Source organism: Scleropages formosus, chromosome 13 (genome assembly GCF_900964775.1).
Source record: "Scleropages formosus chromosome 13, fSclFor1.1, whole genome shotgun sequence".
Classification (NCBI taxonomy): Eukaryota; Metazoa; Chordata; class Actinopteri; order Osteoglossiformes; family Osteoglossidae; genus Scleropages; species Scleropages formosus.
Window position 1 is genome coordinate 16,930,347 of NC_041818.1, and position 7,630 is coordinate 16,937,976.

A 7,630-nucleotide genomic window follows, 5' to 3' on the forward strand; every position below is an offset into this window, starting at 1 on the left:
GAGGCCACATGTTCTGGACATTCGGGTGAAGAGAGGTGCTGAGCTGTCAACTGATCACAATCTGGTGGTGAGTTGGATCAGATAGTGGGGAAAACTGATGGACAGACCCGGTAGGCCCAGACGTTTAATGAGGGTGTGCCGGGAACGACTGTCAGAGGACCTTGTCCAAAATGATTTTAACTCACACCTCTGGGAGAGCTTCTCCCATGTCCCGGAGGAGGTAGGGGACATGGAGTCTGAATGGACCCTGTTCAAAACCTCCATTGTGGAAGCAGCCAGGCACAACTGTGGCCAAAAGCTTGTTGGTGCCAGCCCAGGTGGCAACCCGAGAACCCGCTGGTGGACACCGATGGTGAGGGAAGCCGTCAAGCTGAAGAAGGAGGTCTTTAGGGCCTGGTTGGCTCTGGGGACTCCTGACTCAGCAGACAGGTATCGGCAGGCGAAGAAGGCAGCAGCGGCTGCGGTTGCAGAAGCAAAATCCCAGGCATGGGAGGAGTTTGGAGAGGCCATGGAAAATGACTATCGGTCGACTTCAGAGAGGTTCTGGAGAACCATCCAGCAGCTCAGAAGGGGTCGGAGGAGTTTCGCTCAGGCTTTGTTTAGCAGGAGTGGAGAAACTCTGACCTCTGATGAGGACATTGTCAGGAGGTGGAAGGAGCACTTTGAAGAACTCTTAAACCTGAGTGATATGCCTCCCTTACAGGAGTCAGGGCCAGAGGCTTTCTGGCTATCAGAGTCCATTTCCACTGAGGTAGATGGTAAGCTCCACAGTGGCAAAGCACCGGGGATGTATGAGATCCACCCGGAAATACTTAAGGCCCTGGATGTTGCAGGGCTGTCATAGTTGACACGCCTCTGCAATGTTTCATGGATCTTGGGGACAGTGCCCCTGGATTGGCAAACTGGGGTGGTGGTCCCTATCTTTAAGAAAGGGGACCTGAGAATGTGTGCCAACTCTCAGGGCATCACACTTCTCAGCCTCCCTGGGAAAGTCTATGCCGGGGTGCTGGAAAGGAGGCTCTGGCCGATAGTTGAACCTCAGATTAAAGAGGAACAATGCGGATTCCGCCCTGTCTGTGGAACGGTGGACCAGCTTTTTACCCTCTCACAGATCATTGAAGGATCATGGGAATTTGCTAATCCAGTCTACATGTGTTTTGTGGACTTGGAGAAGGCCTATGACTGTGTTCCCCAGAAAATTCTGTGGGAGGTGCTTCTGGAGTATGGGGTACCAGGGCCACTACTGTCGGCCATTCGGTCCTTGTACATACGGAGCGAAAGCTGTGTCCACATACTCGGCATTAAGTCAGGCCTGTTCAGTGTGGGTGTTGGACTCCGCCAAGGTTGTGCCTTATCTCCACTCCTGTTTGTGATTTTCATGGACAGGATATTAAGGCGCAGTCAAGATCAGGAGGGCATTCTGTGTGGTAGTCAGAAGGTGACGTCTCTGCTTTTTGCAGATGATGTTGTCCTTTTGGCACCGTCACATGGTTGCCTCCAGCATGCACTGGAACGGTTTGCAGCTGAGTGTGAAGCGGTGGGGATGAGAATCAGCACCTCTAAGTCTGAGTCCATGGTTCTCTTACGGAAAAGGATGGTATGCCCCTTCCAGGTAAGGGGAGAATTTTTGCCCCAGGTGGAGGAGTTCAAGTATCTTGGGGTCTTGTTCACGAGTGAGGGAAGAAGGGAGCGTGAGATCGGCCACAGACTGGGAGCAGCGACAGCAGTAATGCGGTCGCTGTACCGGACTGTAGTGGTGAAGGGGGTGCTGAGCCATAAGGTGAAGCTCTCCATTTACCGTCAATCTACGTCCCTACCCTCAACTATGGTCATCAACTCTGGGTGATGACCGAAAGAATAAGATCGCGGATACAAGTAGCCGAAATGAGTTTTCTCCGCAGGGTACTGGGACTCACTCTCCGTGACAGGGTGAGGAGTTCGGACATCCGGGAGGAACTCAGAGTAGAGCCGCTACTCCTTCACATTGAGAGGAGCCAGTTGAGGTGGTTCGGGCATCTGATAAGGATGCCCCCTGGGCGCCTCCCTTTGGAGGTATACCGGGCATGGCCAACTGGGACGAGGCCGCGAGGTCAGCCCAGGACCCACTGGAGGGATTATATCTCACAGTTGGCCTGGGAACGGCTGGGGATACCCCAGATTGAGCTGGAGGAAGTTGCGAGGGACAGGGACGGCTGGGCCTCTCTGCTCTCTCTGCTGCCACCGCGACCCTTTTAGGACAAGCGGGACAGAAGATGGGTGGATGGATGGATGTAGTGCCTCTGTAGGTTGTCACACAATACAGGTGATTTCCGAGGGGAATAATAACTGAAACCCAGCCAATTTGGGAATAACTGAAGAACAATTGCCCGACTCCTTGTAAAAAGGCAGCTCACTACAACACTATTGTGAGAACGTTTAAACAAAAAAATGAGTGTTTCTGCATGTATAAATAATACAAGATGTAGCACAGAAGACAGAGGGTAATGAAAGTGGCCTGCTCTATGCAGTGAATCAAATGTGAAAGACAGTGGAGCTCAAACATATCTTTGGTGTTTGTGCCAAAGTCCTCAGTCTGGGAGTCAAGACATCACATCAGTCAACAAAATTGTGGTTAGGATAGAAAAAAAAGGAATGAAAAAGGCAGGAATACTGACTGGAGATAAGTAAAGTCTAAGTGAAAGATAACTATGACAAAGGGGAGTGCATACTGATGATTGCAGAAACAGAGGCAATTTTGGACGGTCCCAGTCCTCTGTGCCCAGATTTACTCTTGTGTATAGAGTGTATTGGAGAATGAGGTGACATAAGCAGAGGATTGAGCACCAGGAGCATGATTTACTTTTTTTGCACTTACCTGCACATGCACAGCAGGTACAGAACTTTGCACTGCTACACTGGACAAACAGTTAATTATAACGCATGTAGCGCATGTTTTTCAATGGTATGAATGTAGGAAATATAAATTTTGCTTTTACTGCATTAAAATACACACACACACACATTTACTGAACCGCTTGTCCCATACGGGGTCACGGGGAACCGGAGTCTACCCAGCAACGCAGGGCGTAAGGCCAGAGGGGGAGGGGACACACCCAGGACGGGACGCCAGTCCATCGCAAGGCACCCCAAGCGGGACTCGAACCGCAGACCCACTGGAGAGCAGGACCCGGTCCAACCCACCACGCTACCGCGCCCCTCCTGCATTAAAATAAAAACAAATAAATAAAAATATTTTATTTTTATTTACATTTCTTTGCATAATTTGTTTTTTGGCCTTTAGCTAGGATGCTATTATTATTACTATTCTTCATTTAGCTATTGCTTTGTTTTAATGTAACTCAAAACTAATGATTTTTACAGACAAAGCCTTACGATATTAAAATAAAGATCTTGCAGAGTATTTTTATTTATTATTGCTGTTTCTAAAAGAATTACAGGAGATAGGCAATGAATAAATCTTGGGAGGTATTAAGTTTGATCATATTTGCCTTAGTCATAAAACTGACTTTTGAGTTATGAACAAAATGAATTATGAACAGAATTCTGGTCCCAGTTATGTTTGCAGGTAAGGACCCAATACACTGCACTTCAGACCTCACAAAGATACATAGTTCCTTGCCGGAAAAGGTGTTTTAAACTATCTCTTGCATATTGTCTTTGCACTGTACAGCAATTAAATTTTAGTAACCCACAAATTTTGTCATACATGATAAACTATAGCATCTTTCACACTTTTCAAGATAAAACTGTGTTTTTTGACTGGTTTGGCAAAGTAATAGCTGATGAACTGATATGCAAATTAAATTCAGTCTGAAATTTTACTGCTTATTGCAGACATAGAAATGTTCTGAAATAAGTAACTACTTTAACTCACAATAGACAAGATTTTGTGTTTGTATACTCATCTAAAAATAGAATGACAAAGTTATGAAGTTCTCTGGTACACATTTAACTGATGCCAGCTCAAATAGGCAATGAAATCCAGGAAAGTGAGATACCCCCGTGACAACCACGGCAATAACAAGGCTCCAAACAATTTAGGTCCACAATGTGTGTGTGTGATGTGTGTGTGTTATAAATAGCTAAGCATTATTCATTCATCTGGATAATATTTGTGCATTGGTGGTTTGAATTATTCATTCATTTTCACTAAACACTTGGCCTGGTCAGGGTTGCAGAGATTTAGAAGGTTATCCGGAAATCACTGGATGTAAAACTAGGGGGGTAATACCCTGGACAGGATGTCAGTCCATTGCAGGGTAGCCACACGTTCCAACAGTCACTCAGCCATTCATACAATATGTGTGATTTAGTGTCAGCAATGTACCTGAGCTACACGTCTTCGGAAAGAAGGAAGAAACTGGAACACTTGGACGAAACACACACAGACACGTTAAGAACATGTAAACTCCACACAGTGGGAATCGAACCTATACATGCACAACCCAGACGCTGTGAGGTGGCAACACTTGTCACTGTGCTTCTGTGCCAGCCTGTTTAAATTATCCATTCACTAAATTAAAAAAAAGCTAAACAAGAAATTATCGTGTTTCAAAAAAATTGTATTTTTTCTTTTTAATTAGAAACAATATTTTTTTCTTTTTAGTCTTTAGCCAGCACACTTGTCCTATATATTTTAGCACAACAAGCTCGCTACGTATACAGTAACAAATGCCAAATACAAATCCTTATCATTGTTAAGACCTTTGTGTGTCACACTCAATGAAGATATTTACAAGATTTGCAGAAAATGAGAAGGAGCAGTCTTCTGAGGGGTGAGTATATGTTTTAGTCACACAAGCAAAACAAGGTTTTCTTACTTTCAATGTCAACATTTCGTAATAATTTTGTGCACTGTCTTGCACATAGGTTTACACCTCTGAGATGTTGTCATTGTTCTTTTTCACATATTTATGTCACATATTGCAAATGTTCACATATGAGGGCTGTATTGGCTTGGCTACTGAAAAACAGTTCAAACCTTGGTGAGGAGGTCACAGTCTATCCTCTAGAAGGCATCTGTAAAGGAGTTACGCAGTCCAGTGTGCAAAAGGGAGATGTACGTCACTTTGGAGAAAAGCATCTGCTGAATGAATAAATGTAAATGTAACAGTAAAAGCCGGCAAACACATTTTGAAAAGAAAAAAAAACAAGAAACATACACACACTTTCTGAACCGCTTGTCCCATACAGGGTCACAGGGAACCAGAGCCTAACCCAGCAACTCAGGACAGAAGGCTGGAGGAGGAGGGGACAGGGACACACCCAGGATGGGATGCCAGTCTGTCACAAGGCACCCAAAGTGGGACTCGAACCCCAGACCCACCAGAGAGCAGGATCTGGTCCAACCCACTGCGCCACTACCCACCGTGCCCCCCTATAAATGAGAAACAATGTAAAATAACAAAAAAGAGCAGAGCTTTTTGTAAACATTTTGAGCAACGTATTTTTAGTCACAAATTAATCTTTTCACACTTCACATATTTGCACATCTGAACACTTTCTTGGGTGGAATCAGCACCTCCCTACAGCTCTAAAAATCCACTCCAAAATCTGGAGAAAGGGTTCATGGCCTTCCTCTCACTCCAGTCACTGCTGTTGCAACTTACTGAGAAAGATGTGTTTCTGGGGGTTCTGGTGTTCCACAAACTCAACTAACACTTTTGAAATCATTTCCTTTACTTGATGCTGATGGTGCAAAGACAAAAGGTAGCATCAACTGAACCATTTAGTGTGTCATCAGCACTTCCTATTTGTTTCTGCTTCAGCAGTTTTCCTATTGAGTCATTAGAACACATGCTGACAGCATTGTCAGAGGTTTTTTTGACACCCAGACACACACCATCTGAAACCACTTGTCCCATGTGGGGTGGTGGGGAGCCAGAGCCTAACCCAGCAACGGAGGGCATAAGGCTGGAGGGGACACACCTAGGAGAGGACACCAGTCCATCGCAAAGCACCCCAGGTGGGACTCGAACCCCAGGCCCACCAGAGAGCAGGACCCAGTCAAACCCATTGTGCCACACCAGAGGTTTTTATGTAAGAGTAAATTAGAATGGGGGACGCGCGGTGGGTTTGGCCGGTGCCTTGCTGTGTGGCAGGTCTGGCGTTCGAGTCCTGCTTGGGGTGCAGTGGCCCTGTCTTTCTCCCTGCGTTTGCCTCCCCCGCCATGCAGAGGAAGGACCCAGCAACCCACCTCTGTTTCCTCCCTTGACTTGCCATGAAAACCATGCGAGTGGTCGCTATGGGTCGGCCTCGACTCGGCACTTACCATACCAAATTAGAATAGAAGGAGAACTAATTTTTCTTACATTTGTGTCAATCTAATGGCGCTAACATGTAAAGCGGAACATGGGAAAGGTGAGTAACAGAGTGCTGTGGTGGAGACGTATTTCTTGAGAAATTTGCTCTCATTCCGTGGCATTTCACCCTCGACAGTATACAATATAATGAAAAGATTCAAGGAAAGTTCAAACCTCAGCGCACAAAGGGCAAGGGTGAAAGGCACTTCTGAAGAATCTCCGATGCCTCCCCCCTCACTGTCTGAAAAACCATCATGTGTTTGTAATGGATATCATGACATGGGCCGGGGATGTCGTCGCACCAAACAGATGCACCTGTGGCATCAGGGTGGAGGGGCGTAAAAGGACTGCACCAGACTTCCCAGATCATGGAACCTCTTTGAGCAAACTGCAGCTTCTACACCTGCGGTCTCCTGTGATATCTCCTGTGGCCATGCTTCCTGGTCCCCTTATCCTCCCTCCTACGCTTCCCTGGTTTCCTGACTTTTGGCTTTGTTTCCTGGACCACAGCTTTGGATTCTCCCCGGTTCCACGGTGCACCTGCAATTGGGTCTGTCGCCTCTCTGCAAACATGACAGGGGAATATTGCGGTAATCAACACTGTCCACGAGCGCCACTGACTTCTCTAGCCCAGTCTCATCTGAGATGGAGAGCAGCACAGTGGTATCGTGTTTTGTGGTCCGACAGATCAACATCTCAAATAGATTTTGGAAAAAACTTCAGCTGTGTTCTCCGGGCCAAAGAGGAAAAGGACCATCCAAGCTGTTATCAGCATCAGGTTCAAAAATCAGTGTCTATCATGGTGTGGTGGTGTGTCAGTGCCCATGGCATAGGTAAGGTGAGCTTCTGTGAGGGCACCATTAATGCAGAAAGATACATAGAAATTTTGGGGCAACATATGCTTTTCCAGAGACGTCGCTGCATTTTCCAGCAGGACAACACCAAACCACATTCTGCCTGGATTACAAGTGCATGGCTGTGTAAGCGGGTTCAAGACAGGCCTGCCTGCAGTCCTAACCAGTTTCGCACTGAGAATGTGTGATGCATTTTGAAGCCCAAAATACTTCAGTGAATGCCCCGTACAATTGCGCAGCAGATCTGCATAATGGATGAATGGGGGAAAATTCTGCTTGCTACGCTTAACCAGCTGGTGTCTTTAGTACCGAAACACTTAAGTGTTATTAAAAGACATGGTGATGTTACATAGCGACGATCACTTGACGATGTCAACTGTTTTTGGAACGTGTTGCAGGCATTAATTTCAGATTAACCATATATCATCAAAAAATAATGCAGCTGATTAGATAAAACATGAAATAACTTATCTT